Source organism: Ambystoma mexicanum, chromosome 7q (genome assembly GCF_040938575.1).
Source record: "Ambystoma mexicanum isolate Mex_15411 chromosome 7q, UKY_AmexF1_1, whole genome shotgun sequence".
Lineage (NCBI taxonomy): Eukaryota > Metazoa > Chordata > Amphibia > Caudata > Ambystomatidae > Ambystoma > Ambystoma mexicanum.
Genome location: NC_090941.1, coordinates 342,021,336 through 342,048,742, shown reverse-complemented (window position 1 = coordinate 342,048,742; position 27,407 = coordinate 342,021,336).

The window sequence follows — 27,407 nt, the reverse complement described above, 5'->3', positions numbered from 1 at the left end:
TCTTGTCTATAATCTCATAGGGTCCCTTCCATGTAGGCAAACATTTTCGCTGCTTGGCCTGGTTCCTTTGGAAATTGTATAGATAGACCCGGTCCCCCACCTGATATTCCTTCCTGGAAGTTTTCAGGTCATAGTGGGTCTTCATACTCTCAGCTGATCTTTAGATTCCGCTGAGCATAGGCAAAAGCATGCTGAAGGTGTTTCCTTAAATTCTCCACATACCCATGAGTTGTGGAGGCATTTATCAACGTTTGCTCTTGGGTTCTGTAGAGCAAATGCTGAGGAAGCACCATCTTGCTTCCAGTCATCAACTCAAATGGTGACATTTTGGTTGCAGATGAAGGGTTAGATCTGATGGCCATTAGGACCAGAGGTAATCGGATATCCCTACTTGGCGCAGAATCTGCCACAAACTTTTTTAAGATGCTCACAATGGTTCGGTTATATCTCTCTACTGCCCCAGAAGAAGCTGGCCGGTAAGCAATATGCAACTTCCTTTTGACCCCCAGTATCTCCCACATCTTTGTCATCACTTCACTGGTGAAGTTGCTACCTCTGTCTGACTCAATCCTTTGAGGTAGACCAAAACGGGAAAATATGTGGTTAATCATCAAGGCAGCTGCCGTTTCTGCCTTGCAGTTTGGGGCTAGGAGACAGTCCACCCACTTGGTAAACAAGCATGTCACAGTCAACATGTACTTATTCCCCCTAGCAGAGCGAATCACGGGGCCTACAAAGTCGATTTGCATATCTGACCATGGCAGTGTCATCCCCCTCTTTTGGAGGGGTGCACGGTGCGTGAGGGATGATGGCTGAAATTGTGCACAGACAAGACACCCCTTCAAGTATTGGTCAAGGTCCTGCCCCATGTGTGGCCAGTATGCAACCTCTCTTAAGATTTCCATTGTTGTGTGAAACCCCCTATGACTGGCGGTGGCCGCATCATGGGCGTGACTTAACATCAGGCTTCGGAATGAGGTAGGAACCACCCACTGATCGTGGCCAGCTTTGGATTTCCAAACCAGCAAACCGTCTTGGATTCGGAACATTTTTGGACATTTCATCAACACTCTTTCCCAATGTAATCGGTATCCGTCAGGGGAAAGTTCTCAGGGTCCTCAAGGTGTTGGTAAAACTTACCAATAATTGGATCCCCCTTCTGAGCTGTAATCAAATCAGCATCAGGGGTCTCCTTACTCCATTGTGCAATTGAAAGATCATTGTGAGCATTTGTCTGGGACCTAGTGATAGCAGTGACCTGGATTTCCCCCAACAGGGACTCAATCTCAATTAGATTCCCTTGGATGGCCCCGGTTTTGGCCAGCTGATCAGCTAAGTCATTTCCAGTTTTGTCTGGTCCCTCTACTTTGGAATGACCCTTGATCTTTTTCCAATAGATGGTCATCTCATTCGAGGTGACCAGATTGTCAATGTTTTGGATCAACTTCCCATGTTTCAAGGGTTTGTTGTTAGCACATAACATGCCTCTGGTTTTCCAATTAACCAGGTGCTCCACGAACCCGTTCTGTACATAATCAGAATCTGTGATTATCACCAGTTCGTGGAGTTGATGTTGGACAGCAGTGAGGATGGCTTGATGCACAGCCATCAATTCTGCCACCTGACTACTTCGGGGACCAATTTTGTATCCAGCGGAGGGTTCTGGAAACTCATTCACCCATGCATTCCCTACGCCAGCCACCAGTTCTTTCTCCCCGTCGTTGTCAATATGGTAAGAGCATCCATCCACATAGACAGTGGGCATTCCCTCACACTTGTCTTCTTCAAAGACTTTGTGTGGGGAATTAAGGTATGCCTCCGTGTTGTCCTTGATCTTTAGACTTTCGTCCTCGAGACAGTTTTCTCTGGCACAATCATGCAAGTCATCCAGACCTTGCGCGAGGGGACTCTTCTTGTTTTGGCCATATCTGACCTCCACGGGAAAGCCTTGCATTAACAGAATCCAGGAAGTAATTCGGGAATTACTCACATTTCCGGGCCGGATTCTGTCACTTTGGAGATATTGCAGAGGCTGGTGTGGAGTCTCCACTATGATGTGTTCCCCCTGGATAAACGGGCGGTAATTCTTCAATGCCCACACCATTGCCAGGAGTACCTTCTCACAATCGTTGAATTTTTCCTCCACAGAGGATAAAGTTTTGCTCGCATAGGAGATTACTTTATTGACCTTGTCATGCTTTTGGTATAATACCGCCGTCAAGCACGTATTAGAGAACCCCGTCTCCAGGAAGAACTCCTTGTTTCTGACAGGGTAAGCTAGACAAGGCGCTTGTGAGAGGCTTCTCTTGAGTTGTTTTACCGCCTCGGCTTGTTCTGGACCCCATTCCCACTTGACCCCCCCCTTCAGGAGATGAAACAGGGGTCTGGTGATCTCTGCGTAGCCCTCAATGAACTTTCTGCTGTAATTAGTCAGTCCAAGGAGGCTCCTTAGTTCCCGCAGAGTTGTGGGGTCTTTCAGTTTCTTAAGTGCTTCCACTTTCTTTTCCTGGGGACAGAGACCCTGAGGAGTAATCTCATGCCCCAAGAAATTAACACGGGTTCTACGCCACTGTGCTTTCTGAAAGGAAAGTTTTGCTCCGGCGGCCCTCAACTGCGTCAGAACATAACAGATCTCCGCTATGTGTTCCTGTTTCTTTTTATTATGTCTTAACTTGGTTTGTGTGCGTGGTAAATTGTTAACTTATCTTTTGTAAATACCACTAGATGTTGTATCTTGTTGTTTTATACCATGTCTTTGTCATAACAGTTTTTATCTCTATTGCAAATTTCTGTTTACCATTCTACTTTGTATAATATTTATTGTTGTGTTTCTCCTCTTTCTTTTGTAACATCTTGAAAGGTTGATTTGTGGCCATCGGGAAGCCATCGGGCAGTATGGACCCGTTTGTTGAGCTCCCTGAGGTCGGCGCAGAGTCTCCACTGGCCGTTTTGCTTCAATATTCCCAGCACCGGATTATTGAAGGTGCTGTGAACTGGACGGATTATTCCCCAGGACTCAAGGTTCTTAATTATTTCAGTAAGGGACTCCATGGATGCGAGAGGCAAACGATATTGCTTCACAAACACTGGAGTCATGCCAGGGTCCGTGGGGATTGTTGTTGTGTGGATGTCGGTGCGGCCACAGTCATATGAGTCTACCGCAAAGAGATCTTGGAAATCCAAGAAAACTTGTTTCAACTTTTGCTTTTGTTCCAGAGTCACACAGGCATCAGCTAGGTCGACTCTCTCTTCCACCATCTGCCTGAAGCCTGGAAAGACTTCTGGTTTGGCTATCTCAGCGGCCTCCTCCAGCTGGGTGGAGAAGTCCCTGGTCAGAGTGCTGATTTGGACTAAAGGCTTCAGGTGGGAAAGGCAGCCCTCATGGACCTGGAAAATCACCTCATCCCTCCTGAAGTCACAAGTCACATCTTCCTTACCATAAGGGCAAGAAGTGTACACCAGGAAGTTCCCCCCATGCCGGGTAAAAATCCTGTCTGGTGTTGTATTGTCATCACTGTCACTGTCAAAGCAGTCCTTGGGGATTGGTCCTAACAGTTCATTTCCTAAATCAATGGAAAAATGTCGGTCATCAACCGCCATTCCAATAATGGTGCCTGCGGCTAGAGTAATACTCTTTAAGTCGCTGTTATACACCTCTATTAGAATGGTGTCATGTTCTATATTGACTAATGGTGTTGGGTTTACCCCTAACCCTTGCTGTTGGAGAGAAGCATTCAGATGTATGTAAGCATCAGGGTTTTTCAAATGTTGTCCTCTTTTAACTTCCAGGGAGAATTGTCGGGTCCTTTCTGGAATGGTGACTTCCTCTTTAATCTGAATTTCAACTGCATAAGGTAGCAATTGAGCTGACCTAAATGCTTTTTCTGGATCATCAAAGCCCATGGGATTATCCGCTAATCGGGAACACGCTTTGAAGTTTATTAGGTCCAAACTAATGGCAAAGCGATTGAGAATGTCACTGCCTAAGTAAAAGGTGGCAGTGACGTCTCGCACGACCCAACAATTATGGACTATGCTCTTGTTGCCAATGGAGATTTTGAGCATACACCTGCTTGGCAGGAGATGTTTGGAATTAGGCGCTTCCAGGTCCATTTCCCATTTATCTATCAGTTTGAATGTGGGAATGGCTGGATCTTTTGGGAGTTGGCGGAACATGGCTTCGCTGATGAAGCTCTTACCGTTGCTCACACACACTCGGGCGAGAGCAGAGTCCTTCCCATCGTTTAACTGAACAGGGATGAACAACTGCTCTCCAATTTGCTGAATATCAGCCAGGCTCTGAGCTGATTTCACATCTTTCTGGACTATAGGAGTGGGAGTTTCTGATTGTGGATTAGTATAGAATTTCAGAGTGTTTCCTTCCAGCGTGGAATACCACTTTAGACTGGAAGGAAGGTTGATTTTCAGAAATAGAGAGGACCCCCCATCACCAGTCTGTTGTCCTACTGCTATTACTGTCACGTCTGGAATTTGGTTATTCTGGAAGTGGAATTCTACTTGGTCAGAATTTTGTTCAACCATGTGGCATGTGCCGTTTAAACTAACATGGTTGACACTCTGTTTTAATATTATGGGTCGGCTAGTCTGGGTCCAGAGGAACTTGTTTACGCAATCTATTAGGGGTGACAACCTTCTCAGGAGGTCATTCCCTAGTAAACAAGGGGTGCCCTCTGGAGTCACAACTATGACCGGGTGTTTCAACTTGTGTCACCCAATTTTAATGTCCAAATCTGCCGTCCCCTTGACAGGAATTTCCTTCCCGTCAAAGTTCTGGAGTTGTCCAGGAAGTGAGGTGAGAGGAATTTGGTAATTCCCTCCCCTTCCTGCATTCAGTTCATCAAAGGCCCTTCTGGACAGAAGGGTAGCTTGAGATCCCGTGTCCACCAGTGCTGAAATCGTACCCTGCCCCTGTACTTGTACCAGGGCATAATATCTTCCCTCCTTCTCCTCAAGGGGGCACAGATAATGCACATTTTTGGACAACTGGTGGGCTAACTTTCTGGTTTTGGACATTGCTAGAGAAGAGATTTGGGCAGAATTCTGTGGAGAGTCTTGGGAATCTGAAAGAAAAAGTTGGCAACTGGAGATCAGAGCCATTGTGGGTTCCCCTGGTTCCGGTTCTGGGCTGCCCCCCCTTTTTGGAGGCAGTCACCAGGATGGGTTTGAACCAGGGGATTTTGGTATTGTGGGTTCTGGGATGAGATGATGGGCGGCGGTAGCTCAGTCTCCATATCTCCCCAGTCTGGATTGGAATCCTTTGGGACCCATTTTTCTTTGGGAGGAGTTCCCCCATCTCTGAAGGAGAAGATCCTTTTCCCAGGATCCTCTGAGGATCCTTCTCCCTCAAATTGGAAGATCTGTATTTCTTCCACAAAACGGGTCTGTTTGGGTACTTTGTTTCTCCTACCCCCCCTCTGCTCCTTTGGAGGCAGACTTTCAGGGGCAGGGGATTTTGTTTCCGGTTCCTGGGTTTCCAGGGGCTGTTTACAAGCGGGGAAGGAAGCTTCCTCCAAGGCTTTACACCCCCCTTCCCCTTGTGCCTCCTCCCTGGGAACCGGTGTGTTATCGGGGTGCTGCCCCCGTCATTGTTCTGGAGCACCAGGCCCAGAGTTTGGTGCATTCTGTGCCGGCATGCCCATCTGAGGGTTCTGCTGAGCCCTTAGCACGCGACCCAGCTCCTGTGCCATGTTCTGAACCTGGCGCTCTAACTGGGAAACCCGCTCAGGCTGATACGGGGCCCTGTTTTCTCCCCTGGGGTGATCCCGGGAAGGGTAGCTATCCCTTCTCTGGTAATATCCCAGATTGGGAAGATTTTGGTACCCCTCCACCCTTGGCCTCCCCTCTCCCGGATTAGGTTGTCTGGGCTCAGGGAATTGGGGAAAGAAGGATGGATGATTTTGGGGCTGGAAATTGGGTGGATATCTGGGGAAAAAGTTCTGCCCAGGATTTGGAGAATTTCTGCCCTCCTTGGGGAAGTTAGGAGGGAAGTTCCCCGGGTCAGGTGCTTGGCTGGATCACCCCCCCTTGGGCTGGAGGAGTCCACACATAACCCAGGATTGGTCTGTTTCCCTTGTAACAGTGACTTACATAGTCAGGAGAGCGAGGGACCTCATTTGTGGGACTACCTCTTTCACTCCCTGTCTGTGACTGGCCCGAGGACCTTCTGGGCCTAGCATTATTAGGTGCAGGTAGGTTTTTAGGCTCCCCCATCTCCAAATCCAAAACGGGGGTGACCTTTACCTCTGCCACCTTGGCAGCAGCAAGGGTGCTGTTGGTTTTGGGATTTTTCTGGGTATTGCTTTTATTTTCTATGGGCTTCTGCACCTCATAGATCCGGGTAGCCTGTTCAATGACCCAGTCTAAAGATCTTTTCTCATGAAAATCTCTCACGAGCTGGGTCATTATATATTTGGGCAAGGCATGGAAAAATGTATTGACAAATTCTCTGCTGTCTGTGCGCACCCTTCTGGTGGTCTGCGCAAAGGCACGTTTCAGTTCTTGCACGAATTCTTGTGGGGCCTGATCCTCCCCACATTGCAAATTGTAGGCTGCCTTGCGAGCCTCTTGAGGATTTCTGTGAACAGAAAAATGTTTCAAGATGGCCGCCTTATAGGTGGACCATCTTAAATGATTTTGGTCCTCCAGCCCCGCAAAGAAACTGGAGTATTCTGGGGAGAATGTCCATTTGACGTACTGGTTGCAGCTACTGCTGTCCTTCAAATGGAAAGTCTCCATCATTTGCTCATAGAGCTCCAAGTGTTCCCAAACAGAGTACTTGGCGTTCTTATGATAAGGCGTGATGACACTCCTGATTGCCTTAATCTGTTTCAATGGGTCCTTAAGCAAGGCCCTTTTTGCCTTATTGGCCTTTTTGGTTCGGGTAACCCTTGTCCATTCATCCTCTGACTCAGAGGCACTGCTCCCAGAGGTTCCTGTCTGATCTTCCAGGTTTTCCCAGATTCTGCTAGCCTGGGAATGGCTGGCAGAATGTGGGGACCTGGTCTCCTGTGTCCTGCGCCGTTCAGAGGAGTCTTCAGATTCCTCCTTGCTGCCAGGATTTGATGGGTACCCCCCCCACTGACCTAACTGGGCAGAAGCTTTCAGGATGCCCTTAATGGGCCTGTTCTCCTGGGGTTCCCCACTAAATTGCACTGTGCTTGGGTGCCCATACCCGGATGCCCGCCCATCCATTCCTGGGAGGTACTGGCCTATGAGCCACATGCTTCTGGCTAGATAGTAATCTGCCATCCCTGTGGCCCGGTGCTCATGTGCGCCAGGGGACAGGGGGGGGGCAGAGTCCAGGGACTGAGAGAGATAAAGGCCTCTGGTACTAGGGCTCCTGAGGTTATGCTCAGGAGTTTCCCTTTCCCAGCGAACCTGGTCTCTATCCGCCTCTGCTCCCTGTTGCAATGCAAGAGCCTGCGCCTTCAGTTCCTCAGTTAAGGCCTTACTAGACTCTATCAGTCTCTCCTGCATCGCTACCTGTTGTTGGAGCCTATCATTGTGCTGGCAGAGAGCCTCATTCTCTCTCTGTGTTTCCTGATTGGTCCTGGAGCACTGGGCCAGTCTTTGCTGCAGGAGGGTTACCTCCTGAGCTGTGTCCCTATTGGCCTGCTCCTTTCTTGCCAGAGCATCCTCCACCTGCCTGGTGTGCTCCAACAAGTTATGGTGTTCTTTTTGGAGGTCACCCAGTCCCTGGAGGGCCAGGTGATTTTCTAATGTTTTTCCGTTCTACCATGTGTACACATTCTTCACTAATTTCAGTGCATACTATGGGGAAACAATGTATGCAACAACAACATGTCATGAATATTCCTAGAATTGCTATTAAGTTTGCAAATAGCTTCCATCCCCAGGACCGCAACACTTCACAGAACCAGGAGCTTATGTTCAATTCCTAACCTCCTTCAGGGGGGTGGAGATCAGAGCTTAATACATGCAATTTTCTTATCGCTTCGAAAATCGTGGGGGAGGAGTCACTTACAAATACGCAACACGCTGATCCCACAATTTTGCAAAACACCGCCGCGATCAACTAAGATTATATCAAGGGCCATCCTATTTTGTAGTGACATCAATCTAATTCCTTTTTCCTCAAGAGTCATGTTATATAATATGTCGGTTGTTCCATTTATTGTTTCTTCTAATATTCTGGACAGTCGTCTTATATTATAAGAGTTTATTGCTTGGCCCCAAAATGGTATAAATGATTTTGCTATATCTCCTACAATCAACCTGTCTTCAATATTCCGGCGAGGTTGTGACCTGGTCAATTTGGTTATGTCTGATGTTTCTAAAAGAAACACCCCAGGAAACAGAAAGCATAAATAACAAGTGCCTCCCCAGTTTCTCGGTAACCAAGGATATGCTTTTTCTCCACATATAAAGTACACAGGCTCTCCTAAATATATTGGTTCTACTTCTTTATCGAGGAATGCTATATTTTTGCATCTAGTGAATGTCCCCACCTGAAAAGAGCCCTTTTTCTGAAAACAAAAGGGGACAGAGCGTGGATTATAATTCACTTTATAGGAAGGGGGCTCCGCATCCTTGTTCCCTTCTGGGTTCATATGAAACGCAATCACGGATGATTTATAGGGCACAGACAATCTATCCTGTGGCATTATTGCTGGTGTAATTAATTGTGTTTTATGGAATATGGATCAACCCACCGGTTTTATAATCACTTCCTCAAATTCATTCATGTTTGTTTTGTCTAGTTGACCCATTTCACTTTCGTTCCATTTCCCATAATATAAGGCACTCAGAGAGGCATAGCATGCAGAAGTCAACGGGAGGGTCTGTACATACCATCCTATTCCTTTACCCCCATGCTGGGGCAAGTGGGCCCAAACCCAACAGTTGTTTTTTTTTTAGTATTGAGTGTTATGTTCATCATCAATAGCAATGTGTTGTTCCCATACCCTTCTCTATGTCTTTCTTCCATTGGGGACAAGGTATAGGAAATCACACGAACTGGGCTTTCTGTCGTGGAAATGTTTACAATAGGCAAGAGTACCTCTAAAGGGTGCATTTCCTCCAGGTACCATAATACTGATACAGTCAATATTGGGGCTAGTATACTCATTATACACATTATTATTGTTAGACCCAGCATACAATTCTTCTGACCATGTCCTTTTTTCACCTTTCTATATACTGCATTTAACTTATTATCAGCATTGGTGCAGGAGGGGACGTTTGCTGGTTCCGGCATCTTCTCTCGTCATTCTTCTTCTGCTGTGCTCGTCGTGAATATCTCCCATCGATGCGCTTCTTGGAATGTTAGAGGGTCAATAAATGTCTACAGTCTTTCCATGCCAATTCTTATCAGCCTGGATTGCTTAGTCGCTTGGCAAAATCTCTGTGCATTTGCACATTGCTCTAGAGTTTCAGAGCAGCTGCCTTTGTACCATGTGCGCCCCGCTTGTCCGCTCGGGTTCCAGACACATGGATTTAGCACCAAGGAGTTGCGTTTGTTGAGCTGTCTGGTGTGCACAACTCTCACACCACTCTCCTCTAGGCCTCCGGTTCCTACTTTCACCGAGAATAGGAAACAGAGGCAATAAAATCACAAAAAGATGATGATGTGATCACTCCTTTTTTCTGCTCCACAGGTTATACCGATTTGCTCCCGGTATGGTGTGGTCGACAAATAGTGCGGGTGCACTTCCGGTTTCAAGCTTGGAGTCAGCCTGGGGCACAATGGCAGATGATGATGGGTGCCCAGGCGACGATGCAGGCTGTGGCGCAACAGAAGATGGTGGGCGCCAAAGAGGTATGCGCTTGATGTCAGTCAGCAGTGATGCAGAATCTGCTGGACAACGTTGGGGCACTCTTTGCCCTTCCTCTTTTATGGCATCTCATGAGGCTTTGTTTCAGGATCAAGCAGTTTCTGAGGCAAAGAACTGGCAATTTTATTTTTCGTTTCTGGAACCGCTGTCTCTTTTTGGTCGTTTTCTCCATCAGTCAAAGTGTCAAGTGGTGGTAGAACTTTCTTGGCGTGCGTGGCATGTATCCACGCCTTACGTCCATCCACTCGTATTGCCTCTGCGTAGTTAGGATAATCTGGTAGGGCCCACTCCACCTGGGTGCTAGCGATGTTTTCCTTTCAAAATTTCTCACTAGCACCCAGTCTCCTGGCTCCAATGCATGTCCTGGGCCAGTGTATCTGATAGGCAGCGCTACCGCACCTGCTGATGAATCAATCACAGTTTTTGCATTAACAGCCCACAATAAATGCTGAGTACAGGATATTCCACTTAGCTAAGCCTTTTCGGCTGAGGTGCACACCAAACATTCGCCTGTTTCCCCATTATTATTTCGTACGGGGAGAGCCCAGTTTTCGCTTGTACAGATGTTCGCATACACAGTAACGCTATTGGTAAGGCATCTACCCAACTTAGCTTGCTACCTGCACAGATCTTGCTAATCTTGGACTTCAAGATTCCGTTGTGGCGCTCAATAAGACCGTCCGACATCGGATGTCTCGAACAATGGAATCGCTTATCAATCTGTAAACCTGCGCAAATCTGCAGTATTACTGCAGCTACAAAATGCGGACCATTGTCCGACCATATGACACGGGGTAGACCAAAGCGAGAGAAATACTCCTTCAGCATTACTTTTGCTGTGCTCATGGCAGTGCAGTCTTTCAATGGATACGCTTCCACCCACTTGCTGAACGCACATATGACCACCAGAACGTACTTCAAGTTTTGGCATCTCTCCATTTCTATGAAATCAAAATGGATCACCTCAAATGGCATAGAGGGAGGGCCAAAACTGCCTGTTGGAGTCACTGTTCCCTTCCCCACATTATGTTGTAGGCATGTGATACAATTCTGTAGCAACCTCTCGGCATTCTTTTTTATGAGTGGATTTTCTCAGACTGTGGCTAGATGTTGCACTATTTTCTTTGCACAAATATGGGTGGGACTGTGAGCCATTGTAACCATTGCATTTACATAGGCATTTGGCAACATCCAATTACCGCTCCTCTTGTCCACCCAACAACCCTCCAAATCCAGTTCTGCAGAGCCCTCACCCCACCCTTGTATTTCATAGACAGTGGCTTCCGCCTGCATCTCCTTGACAGTGACAATTCCATTCTCTATCATACTGGGTACTTCCTCTGATTGTACTGTTAACATTCTTGTGTTCAAATCAGTGGCAGTTTGTTTCGCAATTCTGTCTGCAAATGTGTTTCCCTCTCCCACCTTGCATGTCACCTTTTTATGTGCTTCACACTTTACTATCGCCAAGTGCTTTGGACACGTAAGTGAAGACAGCAGTTGTACAATCAAAGGGCCATGTTGAATTCTAGCCCCATGTGATGTTAGGAAACCTCTCTCGGCCCACATTCAGCCCAAATTATGAACCACGCCAAAGACGTACTGGCTATCAGTATAAATGTTCACGCTTAGATTTTCAGAAATTTCACAAGCTCTCGTTAAGGCAAGTATTTCCGCGGCTTGGGCAGAGTTGTAAGGAATTCTTTTATTCTCTACAATGCTTTTTAACATGGTGATGGCATATGCGGCAGTTGATGTGCCGTCAGATAATTTAAAGCAGGAACCATCACAAAACAGTTGTTCATCTGGTTCTTTTAGTTGAGTATCACTTAAATCAATTCTCCCTTTTGTTTCTTTCGCAGTAACCATTAAACAATCATGGGGAGGTGATTCATTTCTACCAATGTCTTCCTCGGGCATTGGCATCAATTCTGCTGGATTCAAAGTGCTACACCTCATAATTTGAATGTGGGGTGCAAACAACACTTTTTCATATCTAGTTAATCTAGCAGAGGTGAGGTGTTGTTGCGTCTGTGTTCTATAGAGTAGAACGTCTATGGCATGTGGCACCATCAAAATTAAAGTGTGCCCCAATACCATCCCTTCTGTTTGTTTCACTGACGCAGCAGCCGCTGCAACAGCTCGCAAACATCATGGTAGTGTGCGCCCTACAGGGTCCAGCGCAGAAGAAAAATAACTGCACAGCATATTTCTTCCACCTTGTTCCTGCATTAAAACAGATAACGCGCAGCCTTTATTCTCATGCACAAACAACCTAATTTCTTTTTTATAGTTTGGCGTGCCCAAAACTGGAGCAGAACACGGCCCAGTTTTAAGCAAATGAAATGCTTTCTGACATTCTTCATTCCACTGCAAAGGCATCACTACATCCTTCTTTGTCAACTCCACCATTGGCTTCACAATCAATGCAAAATTCACAATCCACTGACGACAATAAGAAGCCATGCCAATTATGGCTCTAACTCCTTTCTGTGTCTTTGGACTAGGTATACCAGAAATGCTCTCTATTCTCTCCGGCGTTAGTCTTCTCCCTTAGTAGGTAACCCAAATAAGCTACCTCCTTCTGACAATACTGACATTTCTTTAAACTCGCTTTATGGCCATGCGCAGCTAGATGAGTCAATAACAAGACAGTACTTTTTTTACAAATCTGTTTCCTGTCAGCAGCAATTAATAGATCGTCGATATACTGGAGCAATACACAACCTGTCGGAAGTTCTAACATGTCTAGCTGTTCTTTTAATGCTCTACTGTATATACTTGGACTTTCAGTGTAACCTTGTGGAATGCGTGTAAATGTGAATGATCGCCATCCTAACGTGAAGGCGAACACATATCTGCTTTCCTTGTGTACTGGAATGCTGAAGAAAGCATTCTTCAAATAAATAACACTAAAGTATTCTGCTGAAGCAGGAATCATTGTCAAAATTGTGGTAACATCTGAAACTAACAGGAATTGGGGATCTACTACTTTGTTTAATGCGCCGAAATCAATTATGAAATGGTACGCTACTCATTACCCCCTTTCTTATACACTGGAAGAATGGGGCTGTTACACGTGCTGCCTGTAATCTATTCAATCATCCCAATTTCACCAAATCAGAAACAATACTTTTCAATCCTTTCTCTCCTTCTGTTGAAATTCTATACTGCGGGATACGCAGTAACGTTACTCCTTCTTTTAAAACAATTTTCACTGGCTCTATCTTCAAACATCCCACATCATTGTCATTCATTGCCCAAATGCAAGTTGGCACTGTAAGAGGATTCAATTCAACACTACAGCTAAGTCAATGCCTAGTCTGGGATACTGAATGGAAACCCTTATTGATATATCTTTGCGTCCAGTTCATGCGTTCTGGATGACTACCCCTATATAACACCCCTCTCTTGGAATCCCCCTGACCCCACTGAGCCACGAAGTAGTTCTGTTTTGCAAGTTTAAACGGTTTATTTGATGATTTAAACAATATATATATATATATCACACTTTATAATAAATTAATAATTGAATATCACACTTAATCTGAGCAGTAATCAATAATGGATAGTCCGGCACTAGCACACTTCTTTGTAATCAATGATGAGTGGTTATAGGATGGATACGATAGCAACAATACTTTTATGGTTTCAAATGGATGCAATGTGGAATGAAATGCAGTACAGAAAATAACTTGAAAGGATTTCAGCAAAAGACAATGTAATCACTTTCTTGGACAATTCACCCCCCCCTTTTATGCACTGTAAGGTTATGAAGATGACACAGTTCTTAGGAATGCAATGAAATAGAATTCAGTTCAATTCCCCCCCAGCAGCTTATACAACAGATAGGAGTTTTGAAACACAGGCAAAATGCTTTGAATATGGTGACAATGCAGTGAGAAATATGCTGAAATGGTTTTAATTCCCTTTAGGAGGTTCAGGGTGAGTGAAATATACTTGGGATGAGTTCAGGCTCACTTTAGCAAGGATCTAGGAGTAACTAGCAGGTTAAACGAATTTTTGGCAAAGGAAAGCAATGAAGCTGCTGTTTTCACACGTGGCTGGATTTTTAACCAAATTGAAAATCGCGGTAAAATTCGCGAGTGCGAGTGCGAGAATCGTGATTACGGCAGAGGAGTAGGAAGTCGGATCTAGGCTTGTTGAACAGCTGAGATTCTAAGCTTTCAGAGGAAAGTTAAACCAAGTCCCTAGCCCAAACGGTTCCAGAGATACGGATGATTAAATAAAGGTAGTTTTTCGGATTTGAAATTTTAAAAGTTCAAAGCGACAGGTTACAGCTTGCAGCTAGAAAATGACAAGTGACAGCTTTGCAAATGACAGGTGACAGTTAGGAGGCAGTTCTGGTTAGATTAAAATAGATTGAATTATATTATTTTAACTAAGAGATTGGTTCTGCACAGTTCTGCTAGGTACTCACAATATATTTAGAAATAGGCCTCGCCACGGATCTGGTCAGGTTTTCGGACTGGACTCCGGTTCTGGTCTCGGCACTTCACAGTGATCTGAGTCAGCTCTCTGGTTCTGCTAACAGCGGTCTGGGTCACTCTGGATCTCTGGCATCTGGTTCTGGATACTGCTCTGCTTTCTCTGGGTACAGCACTGCTTCTGGATCTTTCTGCACAGCTTTCTCTGGATACAACACTGCTTTCTGGCAAATGGCAAGAGTTCTTGCAAAGAATTCAAACAGCTCGCCTGGCTGTGAATAGTTTACAATGATTTGAGGCCTGTAAAAGAGGGATTTAGCTTGTAGTTGACCTCTCTGCTACCAATTCTGAAGTAAAGTCTTGGTCTCTGAAGGTGGATAGATTGGAGTCTCTGTGTTGGCTCTCTGGAGGTTGATGGAGGTAAAGTATGGATTTTCCCGGCAGAGCGTCCCGCAGCAGGTGGAATAGAATGTCTCTATCTGTCCTGACTGTCTGCTTTTATGTGTTTTGAAAGTGGGTGGAGAGGCTAGCTTTCTAGGCCCTACCCCTCTCCACTTGTCATTGGCCACTGCCTCCTCTTCCCCTTGATTGGGGGAATTAAATGAAGTGTCATCATGATGAGGTCTGTTTATGATACAGAGAACCCACCCCTGTCAACTTTACACACAATCTATATCTGATCCAAATACATACTTCCCCGATAGACAGTTGTTTGGCATTGCATACACACATCATGCATTTACTGATGGTAGCCCCTGTTCCAATTCTGTCGTTTCTAGGAGCTTGGGTTCAAAAATGGCAACATATTTCACTTTTTGGTCGGGTTACCAATATTGGATTTTTTCCCGCATTTACACAGATGTGCCCATGGTGTGTGGGCATTAGGTGGTGGAGTGTCAGATTTTTAACATACATACATTTAGAGTAATATCCTCTTTTCCGCTAAAACCCCCCTGAACATACCACCGGGTCCTACCACGTCTTCAAATGTGCACAGAAAAATCACAAGAATAATGATATCACTTATAACATTTTCACAAGTCCACTCTATGAATGATCCATCTTTTTAGATTCATGTTCTGGCCCCAAAGGGGTGTGGTTTCCCCCCAGCACAAGGTTGAATTTCTGGTTTTTCCAGTTCTGCCAAGCCAGCTTGCTCTCACAGGCAGTGCTCCTCCCCTTTCCTTCCAGGAGGAAGCCACTTTTACGACCCCCCCAATAAAACATTTGCCTGAGTCAGGACAGGGCTTTGTTCAATTTCCTGCAGAGCCCAGGTAATTCAATCAGAGAAGTGTCATATCCCTTTTGGTGGGAGCAGCAAAAGGCCGCTAGGCCTGGGAACACAGCTGTTGTGCAAGTCTCAACTCCTGTCGGGGGTAGCTGGTGGGCAAAATTCAGTTTCATTAAGCCAGGTTTCAGATAAAATGTCACTTTTTGTTCCCCAGTTTAAGTCAAGACAATTTTTACATATGCAGCTAGAATGCTGATTCTAAGTTCAAAACTATGACATTTTAACAGTGACAAACTATGTGGCAGTCACAAGTCTGTCCCTCAGTTTATTTACACATTTCGATTTTTGGTAATTTTAAATCCAGTTTCAGTTTAAGCCGCTGCAGACCTGCAGAGCTCAGCCAGTCTTGTTATAAACCTTCAAGTCACTTCAGAATATAACTTTACATTGTATCCACCTCTTAGTAAGTCTTTCTTTGGCCTGCTTTGGGTTCATTTATTCAGTTTTACCCAAATGTCTGGTGTTGTTTTAAAACGCCGGCTTTCTGATAGTGGTGAGTACTGGTAATGCAACCATTTTTGGGATTTAAGAAAATGAATTCCCCACAGTTCTAGGTTGCTTTTGGCAATCAGCATTGCCATTCCCTACTGTGTGGGTAGTCCAATGGTGGTTTTAGGCAGTGCCCTTCTGTGCCCATATCATCGGCAAAAATGGGTGGCAGCCAATTCTTCATGCATTTCCCTGGGCATTTTCTGGGAAGCTCTGGCCATCATGATGTTTTCAATGCCAGTACTGCACAGTTTTTGTGGTAGGGCTCGGATGCATGGGTAAAAACATCCCACAAGCCCACCTCTTGCGATGGCCATTCTGTCTCACTGATGGAACTCGCAAGATCTGGGATGTTTCCTAATCTTCTTCCAATAGATGGCACAGTTCAGCATCTTTTTCTCCATCCTGTCGGATCGATCGGTTCTCCTCGCCGGTCCTGATGGGAAGATTGGGCGGTACCCTGGGCCCCTTGCGTCTCTGCTCCCGGTCTCCGGATCGTCCTCCCTGGCCAGTCTCAAGGTTTTCTTTCTCCTAGGACGACAAAGGAAGAGCGGCAATACCTATTCATAGACATTTTTCCCCCACCATTGATATAGTGGGGTGGCATATCAATTTATAGTCAAAACATATGAACATGCACATTTCTTTTTGCATTCAAAAACGAAAACACCCACATTGAGAAACTCAGAATTTGATAGGCGATATGTAGGATATTTTAAGTTAGAACTGAATTAATCAGAGACAGTACCCTCTAGGATTACCGAGGACTCCTCCAGTTGCTGCAAAGTGTGCCTGGGATGGCAACACTTCAACTAGTTTATATGGACCCACTTGTCTTCCCCCTCTGCCAAACCGCCTTTGGGGATGCGGATCTTGTAGGCCACAGGGGAGATCTTGTCTATAATCTCATAGGGTCCCTTCCATGTAGGCAAAAATTTTCACTGCTTGGCCTGGTTAATTTGGAAATTGTATAGATAGACCCGGTCCCCCACCTGATATTCCTTCCTGGAAGTTTTCAGGTCATAGTGGGTCTTCATACTCTCAGCTGATCTTTAGATTCCGCTGAGCAGAGGCAAAAGCATGCTGAAGGTGTTTCCTTAAATTCTCCACATACTCATGAGTTGTGGAGGCATTTATCAACGTTTGCTCTTGGGTTCTGTAGAGCAAATGCTGAGGAAGCACCATCTTGCTTCCAGTCATCAACTCAAATGGTGACATTTTGGTTGCAGATGAAGGGTTAGATCTGATGGCCATTAGGACCAGAGGTAATCGGATATCCCTACTTGGCCCAGAATCTGCCACAAACCTTTTTAAGATGCTCACAATGGTTCGGTTATATCTCTCTACTGCCCCAGAAGAAGCTGGCCGGTAAGCAATATGCAACTTCCTTTTGACCCCCAGTATCTCCCACATCTTTGTCATCACTTCACTGGTGAAGTTGCTACCTCTGTCTGACTCAATCCTTTGAGGTAGACCAAAACGGGAAAATATGTGGTTAATCATCAAGGCAGCTGCCGTTTCTGCCTTGCAGTTTGGGGCTAGGAGACAGTCCACCCACTTGGTAAACAAGCATGTCACAGTCAACATGTACTTATTCCCCCTAGCAGAGCGAATCACGGGGCCTACAAAGTCGATTTGCAAATCTGACCATGGCAGTGTCATCCCCCTCTTTTGGAGGGGTGCACGGTGCGTGAGGGATGATGGCTGAAATTGTGCACACACAAGACACCCCTTCAAGTATTGGTCAAGGTCCTGCCCCATATGTGGCAAGTATGCAACCTCTCTTAAGATTTCCAGTGTTGTGTGAAACCCCCTATGACCGGCGGTGGCCGCATCATGGGCGTGACTTAACATCAGGCTTCGGAATGAGGTAGGAAACACCCACTGATCGTGGCCAGCTTTGGATTTCCTTACCAGCAAACCGTCTTGGATTCGGAACATTTTTTGGACATTTCATCAACACTCTTAGGTCCTCTTTCCCAATGTAATCGGTATCCGTCAGGGGAAAGTTCTCAGGGTCCTCAAGGTGTTGGTAAAACTTACCAATAATTGGATCCCCCTTCTGAGCTGTAATCAAATCAGCATCAGGGGTCTCCTTACTCCATTGTGCAATTGAAAGATCATTGTGAGCATTTGTCTGGGACCTAGTGATAGCAGTGACTTGGATTTCCCCCAACAGGGACTCAATCTCAATTAGATTCCCTTGGATGGCCCCGGTTTTGGCCAGCTGATCAGCTAAATCATTTCCAGTTTTGTCTGGTCCCTCTACTTTGGAATGACCCTTGATCTTTTTCCAATAGATGGTCATCTCATTCGAGGTGACCAGATCGTCAATGTTTTGGATCAACTTCCCATGTTTCAAGGGTTTGTTGTTAGCACATAACATGCCTCTGGTTTTCCAATTAACCAGGTGCTCCACGAACCCGTTCTGTACATAATCAGAATCTGTGATTATCACCAGTTCGTGGAGTTGATGTTGGACAGCAGTGAGGATGGCTTGATGCACAGCCATCAATTCTGCCACCTGACTACTTCGGGGACCAATTTTGTATCCAGCGGAGGGTTCTGGAAACTCATTCACCCATGCATTCCCTACGCCAGCCACCAGTTCTTTCTCCCCGTCGTTGTCAATATGGTAAGAGCATCCATCCACATAGACAGTGGGCATTCCCTCACACTTGTCTTCTTCAAAGACTTTGTGTGGGGAATTAAGGTATGCTTCCGTGTTGTCCTTGATCTTTAGACTTTCGTCCTCGAGACAGTTTTCTCTGGCACAATCATGCAAGTCATCCAGACCTTGCGCGAGGGGACTCTTCTTGTTTTGGCCATATCTGACCTCCACGGGAAAGCCTTGCATTAACAGAATCCAGGAAGTAATTCGGGAATTACTCACATTTCCGGGCCGGATTCTGTCACTTTGGAGATATTGCAGAGGCTGGTGTGGAGTCTCCACTATGATGTGTTCCCCCTGGATAAACGGGCGGTAATTCTTCAATGCCCACACCGTTGCCAGGAGTACCTTCTCACAATCGTTGAATTTTTCCTCCACAGAGGATAAAGTTTTGCTCGCATAGGAGATTACTTTATTGACCTTGTCATGCTTTTGGTATAATACCGCCGTCAAGCAGGTATTAGAGAACCCCGTCTCCAGGAAGAACTCCTTGTTTCTGACAGGGTAAGCTAGACAAGGCGCTTGTGAGAGGCTTCTCTTGAGTTGTTTTACCGCCTCGGCTTGTTCTGGACCCCATTCCCACTTGACCCCCCCCTTCAGGAGATGAATCAGGGGTCTGGTGATCTCTGCGTAGCCCTCAATGAACTTTCTGCTGTAATTAGTCAGTCCAAGGAGGCTCCTTAGTTCCCGCAGAGTTGTGGGGTCTTTCAGTTTCTTAAGTGCTTCCACTTTCTTTTCCTGGGGACAGAGACCCTGAGGAGTAATCTCATGCCCCAAGAAATTAACACGGGTTCTACACCACTGTGCTTTCTGAAAGGAAAGTTTTGCTCCGGCGGCCCTCAACTGCATCAGAACATAACAGATCTCCGCTATGTGTTCCTCCACAGATGAACTTTTGATGAGGACATCATCTACATAAGCCAGGTTACCCCTTGCACCCAGGTCGGGCATGGCCTTGTGTAGGAAATTGTTGAATTCATTGCCGGAGTTGAGGTATCCGAAGGGAGTCTGGGTCCATGTGTACTGCTGGCCCCCAAAGGTAAAAGCCAGCTTGTTTTGGTCCTCCCTACTGACAGGCACAGTCCAGTATCCATTGGTCAGGTCTATTGCAGTGAATACCTGTGACCCCTGGATCTGGGCCAGCCCTTGGTCAATGTAGGGCAGAGGCCATCGGGAAGTATGGACCTGTTTGTTGAGCTCCCTGAGGTCGGCGCAGAGTCTCCACTGGCCGTTTTGCTTCAATATTCCCAGCACCGGATTATTGAAGGTGCTGTGAACTGGACGGATTATTCCCCAGGACTCAAGGTTCTTAATTATTTCAGTAAGGGACTCCATGGATGCGAGAGGCAAACGATATTGCTTCACAAACACTGGAGTCATGCCAGGGTCCGTGGGGATTGTTGTTGTGTGGATGTCGGTGCGGCCACAGTTATATGAGTCTACCGCAAAGAGATCTTGGAAATCCAAGAAAACTTGTTTCAACTTTTGCTTTTGTTCCAGAGTCACACAGGCATCAGCTAGGTCGACTCTCTCTTCCACTATCTGCCTGAAGCCTGGAAAGACTTCTGGTTTGGCTATCTCAGCGGCCTCCTCCAGCTGGGTGGAGAAGTCCCTGGTCAGAGTGCTGATTTGGACTAAAGGCTTCAGGTGGGAAAGGCAGCCCTCATGGACCTGGAAAATCACCTCATCCCTCCTGAAGTCACAAGTCACATCTTCCTTACCATAAGGGCAAGAAGTGTACACCAGGAAGTTCCCCCCATGCCGGGTAAAAATCCTGTCTGGTGTTGTATTGTCATCACTGTCACTGTCAAAGCAGTCCTTGGGGATTGGTCCTAACAGTTCATTTCCTAAATCAATGGAAAAATGTCGGTCATCAACCGCCATTCCAATAATGGTGCCTGCGGCTAGAGTAATACTCTTTAAGTCGCTGTTATACACCTCTATTAGAATGGTGTCATGTTCTATATTGACTAATGGTGTTGGGTTTACCCCTAACCCTTGCTGTTGGAGAGAAGCATTCAGATGTATGTAAGCATCAGGGTTTTTCAAATGTTGTCCTCTTTTAACTTCCAGGGAGAATTGTCGGGTCCTTTCTGGAATGGTGACTTCCTCTTTAATCTGAATTTCAACTGCATAAGGTAGCAATTGAGCTGACCTAAATGCTTTTTCTGGATCATCAAAGCCCATGGGATTATCCGCTAATCGGGAACACGCTTTGAAGTTTATTAGGTCCAAACTAATGGCAAAGCGATTGAGAATGTCACTGCCTAAGTAAAAGGCGGCAGTGACGTCTCGCACGACCCAACAATTATGGACTATGCTCTTGTTGCCAATGGAGATTCTGAGCATACACCTGCTTGGCAGGAGATGTTTGGAATTAGGCGCTTCCAGGTCCATTTCCCATTTATCTATCAGTTTGAATGTGGGAATGGCTGGATCTTTTGGGAGTTGGCGGAACATGGCTTCGCTGATGAAGCTCTTACCGTTGCTCACACACACTCGGGCGAGAACAGAGTCCTTCCCATCGTTTAACTGAACAGGGATGAACAACTGCTCTCCAATTTGCTGAATATCAGCCAGGCTCTGAGCTGATTTCACATCTTTCTGGACTATAGGAGTGGGAGTTTCTGATTGTGGATTAGTATAGAATTTCAGAGTGTTTCCTTCCAGCGTGGAATACCACTTTAGACTGGAAGGAAGGTTGATTTTCAGAAATAGAGAGGACCCCCCATCACCAGTCTGTTGTCCTACTGCTATTACTGTCACGTCTGGAATTTGGTTATTCTGGAAGTGGAATTCTACTTGGTCAGAATTTTGTTCAACCATGTGGCATGTGCCGTTCAAACTAACATGGTTGACACTCTGTTTTAATATTATGGGTCGGCTAGTCTGGGTCCAGAGGAACTTGTTTACGCAATCTATTAGGGGTGACAACCTTCTCAGGAGGTCATTCCCTAGTAAACAAGGGGGCCCTCTGGAGTCACAACTATGACCGGGTGTTTCAACTTGTGTCACCCAATTTTAATGTCCAAATCTGCCGTCCCCTTGACGGGAATTTCCTTCCCGTCAAAGTTCTGGAGTTGTCCAGGAAGTGAGGTGAGAGGAATTTGGTAATTCCCTCCCCTTCCTGCATTCAGTTCATCAAAGGCCCTTCTGGACAGAAGGGTAGCTTGAGATCCCGTGTCCACCAGTGCTGAAATCGTACCCTGCCCCTGTACTTGTACCAGGGCATAATATCTTCCCTCCTTCTCCTCAATGGGGCACAGATAATGCACATTTTTGGACAACTGGTGGGCTAACTTTCTGGTTTTGGACATTGCTAGAGAAGAGATTTGGGCAGAATTCTGTGGAGAGTCTTGGGAATCTGAAAGAAAAAGTTGGCAACTGGAGATCAGAGCCATTGTGGGTTCCCCTGGTTCCGGTTCTGGGCTGCCCCCCCTTTTTGGAGGCAGTCACCAGGATGGGTTTGAACCAGGGGATTTTGGTATTGTGGGTTCTGGGATGAGATGATGGGCGGCGGTAGCTCAGTCTCCATATCTCCCCAGTCTGGATTGGAATCCTTTGGGACCCATTTTTCTTTGGGAGGAGTTCCCCCATCTCTGAAGGAGAAGATCCTTTTCCCAGGATCCTCTGAGGATCCTTCTCCCTCAAATTGGAAGATCTGTATTTCTTCCACAAAACGGGTCTGTTTGGGTACTTTGTTTCTCCTACCCCCCCTCTGCTCCTTTGGAGGCAGACTTTCAGGGGCAGGGGATTTTGTTTCCGGTTCCTGGGTTTCCAGGGGCTGTTTACAAGCGGGGAAGGAAGCTTCCTCCAAGGCTTTACACCCCCCTTCCCCTTGTGCCTCCTCCCTGGGAACCGGTGTGTTATCGGGGTGCTGCCCCCGTCATTGTTCTGGAGCACCAGGCCCAGAGTTTGGTGCATTCTGTGCCGGCATGCCCATCTGAGGGTTCTGCTGAGCCCTTAGCACGCGACCCAGCTCCTGTGCCATGTTCTGAACCTGGCGCTCTAACTGGGAAACCCGCTCAGGCTGATACGGGGCCCTGTTTTCTCCCCTGGGCTGATCCCGGGAAGGGTAGCTATCCCTTCTCTGGTAATATCCCAGATTGGGAAGATTTTGGTACCCCTCCACCCTTGGCCTCCCCTCTCCCGGATTAGGTTGTCTGGGCTCAGGGAATTGGGGAAAGAAGGATGGATGATTTTGGGGCTGGAAATTGGGTGGATATCTGGGGAAAAAGTTCTGCCCAGGATTTGGAGAATTTCTGCCCTCCTTGGGGAAGTTAGGAGGGAAGTTCCCCGGGTCAGGTGCTTGGCTGGATCACCCCCCCTTGGGCTGGAGGAGTCCACACATAACCCAGGATTGGTCAGTTTCCCTTGTAACAGGGACTTACATAGTCAGGAGAGCGAGGGACCTCATTTGTGGGACTACCTCTTTCACTCCCTGTCTGTGACTGGCCCGAGGACCTTCTGGGCCTAGCATTATTAGGTGCAGGTAGGTTTTTAGGCTCCCCCATCTCCAAATCCAAAACGGGGGTGACCTTTACCTCTGCCACCTTGGCAGCAGCAAGGGTGCTGTTGGTTTTGGGATTTTTCTGGGTATTGCTTTTATTTTCTATGGGCTTCTGCACCTCATAGATCCGGGTAGCCTGTTCAATGACCCAGTCTAAAGATCTTTTCTCATGAAAATCTCTCACGAGCTGGGTCATTATATATTTGGGCAAGGCATGGAAAAATGTATTGACAAATTCTCTGCTGTCTGTGCGCACCCTTCTGGTGGTCTGCGCAAAGGCACGTTTCAGTACTTGCACGAATTCTTGTGGGGCCTGATCCTCCCCACATTGCAAATTTTAGGCTGCCTTGCGAGCCTCTTGAGGATTTCTGTGAACAGAAAAATGTTTCAAGATGGCCGTCTTATAGGTGGACCATCTTAAATGATTTTGGTCCTCCAGCCCCGCAAAGAAACTGGAGTATTCTGGGGAGAATGTCCATTTGACGCACTGGATGCAGCTACTGCTGTCCTTCAAATGGAAAGTCTCCATCATTTGCTCATAGAGCTCCAAGTGTTCCCAAACAGAGTACTTGGCGTTCTTATGATAAGGCGTGATGACACTCCTGATTGCCTTAATCTGTTTCAATGGGTCCTTAAGCAAGGCCCTTTTTGCCTTATTGGCCTTTTTGGTTCGGGTAACCCTTGTCCATTCATCCTCTGACTCAGAGGCACTGCTCCCAGAGGTTCCTGTCTGATCTTCCAGGTTTTCCCGGATTCTGCTAGCCTGGGAATGGCTGGCAGAATGTGGGGACCTGGTCTCCTGTGTCCTGCGCCGTTCAGAGGAGTCTTCAGATTCCTCCTTGCTGCCAGGATTTGATGGGTACCCCCCCACTGACCTAACTGGGCAGAAGCTTTCAGGATGCCCTTAATGGGCCTATTCTCCTGGGGTTCCCCACTAAATTGCACTGTGCTTGGGTGCCCATACCCGGATGCCCGCCCATCCATTCCTGGGAGGTACTGGCCTATGAGCCACATGCTTCTGGCTAGATAGTATTCTGCCATCCCTGTGGCCCGGTGCTCATGTGCGCCAGGGGACAGGGGGGTGGCAGAGTCCAGGGACTGAGAGAGATAAAGGCCTCTGGTACTAGGGCTCCTGAGGTTATGCTCAGGAGTTTCCCTTTCCCAGCGAACCTGGTCTCTATCCGCCCCTGCTCCCTGTTGCAATGCAAGAGCCTGCGCCTTCAGTTCCTCAGTTAAGGCCTTACTAGACTCTATCAGTCTCTCCTGCATCGCTACCTGTTGTTGGAGCCTATCATTGTGCTGGCAGAGAGCCTCATTCTCTCTCTGTGTTTCCTGATTGGGCCTGGAGCACTGGGCCAGTCTTTGCTGCAGGAGGGTTACCTCCTGAGCTGTGTCCCTATTGGCCTGCTCCTTTCTTGCCAGAGCATCCTCCACCTGCCTGGTGTGCTCCAACAAGTTATGGTGTTCTTTTTGGAGGTCACCCAGTCCCTGGAGGGCCAGGTGATTTTCTTCCATTTTCCTTTTTAAGTGGCAGACTTCCTGGCCTAAGGTATCCCTTTCCTGACTAAGAGCCTGCATCTGTGCCGCCAGGTCGTCCCTTTGCCTTTGGAAGGCACCAGTTTTCTGGCACTCCTGGTCAAACTCTGCCTGGGTATCCAGGTCTTTCAAAATCAGTTTATTGCTCTCTGCCTTCACCCTATCTAGGTGGCTTTGCAGGGTGACTACCTGCTCAGCACATGCCCTATTGAAGTCTAACTGTTGCTCCAGCTTTTTCTGGCTCTGCAGTAGGGAGTCCAAACCTTCTTGGTGCTCCTTCTGCAAGGCCAGAAATCTGGTATCCTGGTCCGCCTTTTCCTGTTGCAGCACATCCATATCCTCCTTTATTTTAGTGATGTACCGTCTGCTGTCATTTTCTGACTCCTGGCTCCTGGGCAGCCTCTGCTCAGAAGAGTCCAGATCAGATTGGGCCTTCTGTAGTGCCAGCAGTTGCCTACTCGCCAGATCTTGGCCTTCAGCACATTTGTCCTGCATGGCTCCCATATGTAAATATAAATATGCCGCTACCCTGGCAATCTTGTGGTGCTCATCCTTGGCCTTCGGGGCCATGTATAGTTCACCCAGGGCCACATGTACGGGACCCTGATCTCCCCATTTATCTGACCCTGTTTCAGTGACCTGTTGCGCGATTGCCTGCAACCAGACCGTTTGGTCTTGATGATTCCACTCACCTCTCACAAATAGCTTATGTAAGAAGTGTTCTCTGGCTATTTTCATATCTACCAAGGTCGTCATTCTGGAATTTGAGTTCCTTCCTGACTTACAGAAGTTTATATTTTATTTTTGCAAAACAGACCTTTTCCTTAGAGTGTTCCTTTGAGGAGTGCTTTTACAGCGTAACACAGCGTGGTGATCCGACCGGATATGTGTATCTGGTCAGCTGGCACACTGTATTAATCTGCACAAGTGATAGATCTAACCCAAACGTCCGGCTCGAGCCCCCAATTTGTAAGAGGATTCAATTCAACACTACAGCTAAGTCAATGCCTAGTCTGGGATACTGAATGGAAACCCTTATTGATATATCTTTACGTCCAGTTCATGCGTTCTGGATGACTACCCCTATATAACATCCCTCTCTTGGAATCCCCCTGACCCCACTGAGCCACGAAGTAGTTCTGTTTTGCAAGTTTAAACGGTTTATTTGATGATTTAAACAATATATATATATATATATATATCACACTTTATAATACATTAATAATTGAATATCACACTTAATCTGAGCAGTAATCAATAATGGATAGTCCGGCACTAGCACACTTTTTATAATCAATGATGAGTGGTTATAGGATGGATACGATAGCAACAATACTTTTATGGTTTCAAATGGATGCAATGTGGAATGAAATGCAGTACAGAAAATAACTTGATAGGATTTCAGCAAAAGACAATGTAATCACTTTCTTGGACAATTCACCCCCCCTTTTATGCACTGTAAGGAGATGAAGATGACACAGTTCTTAGGAATGCAATCAAATAGAATTCAGTTCAATTCCCCCCCAGCAGTTTATACAACAGATAGGAGTTTTGAAACACAGGCAAACTGCTTTGAATATGGTGACAATGCAGTGAGAAATATGCTGAAAATGGTTTTAATTCCCTTTAGGAGGTTCAGGGTGATTGAAATATACTTGGGATGAGTTCAGGCTCACTTTAGCAAGGATCTAGGAGTAACTAGCAGGTTAAACGAATTTTTGGCAAAGGAAAGCAATGAAGCTGCTGTTTTCACACGTGGCTGGATTTTTAACCAAATTGCAAATCGCGGTAAAATTCGCGAACGTGAGAATCGTGATTACGGCAAAAGTATGAGGAGTAGGAAGTTGTAAAGCCGAGATTCTAAGCTTTCAGAGGAAAGTTAAACCACGTTCCTAGCCCAAACGGTTCCAGAGATACGGACGATTAAATAAAGGTAGTTTTTCGGATTTGAAATTTTAAAAGTTCAAAGTGACAGGTTACAGCTTGCAGCTAGAAAATGACAAGTGACAGCTTTGCAAATGACAGGTGACAGTTAGGAGGCAGTTCTGGTTAGATTAAAATAGATTGAATTATATTATTTTAACTAAGAGATTGGTTCTGCACAGTTCTGCTAGGTACTCACAATATATTTAGAAATAGGCCTCGCCACGGATCTGGTCAGGTTTTCGGACTGGACTCCGGTTCTGGTCTCGGCACTTCACAGTGATCTGAGTCAGCTCTCTGGTTCTGCTAACAGCGGTCTGGGTCACTCTGGATCTCTGGCCTCTGGTTCTGGATACTGCTCTGCTTTCTCTGGGTACAGCACTGCTTCTGGATCTTTCTGCACAGCTTACTCTGGATACAACACTGCTTTCTGGCAAATGTCAAGAGTTCTTGCAAAGAATTCAAACAGCTCGCCTGGCTGTGAATAGTTTACAATGATTTGAGGCCTGCAAAAGAGGGATTTAGCTAGTAGTTTACCTCTCTGCTACCAATTCTGAAGTAAAGTCTTGGTCTCTGAAGGTGGATAGATTGGAGTCTCTGTGTTGGCTCTCTGGAGGTTGATGGAGGTAAAGTATGGATTTTCCCGGCAGAGCGTCCCGCAGCAGGTGGAATAGAATGTCTCTATCTGTCCTGACTGTCTGCTTTTATGTGTTTTGAAAGTGGG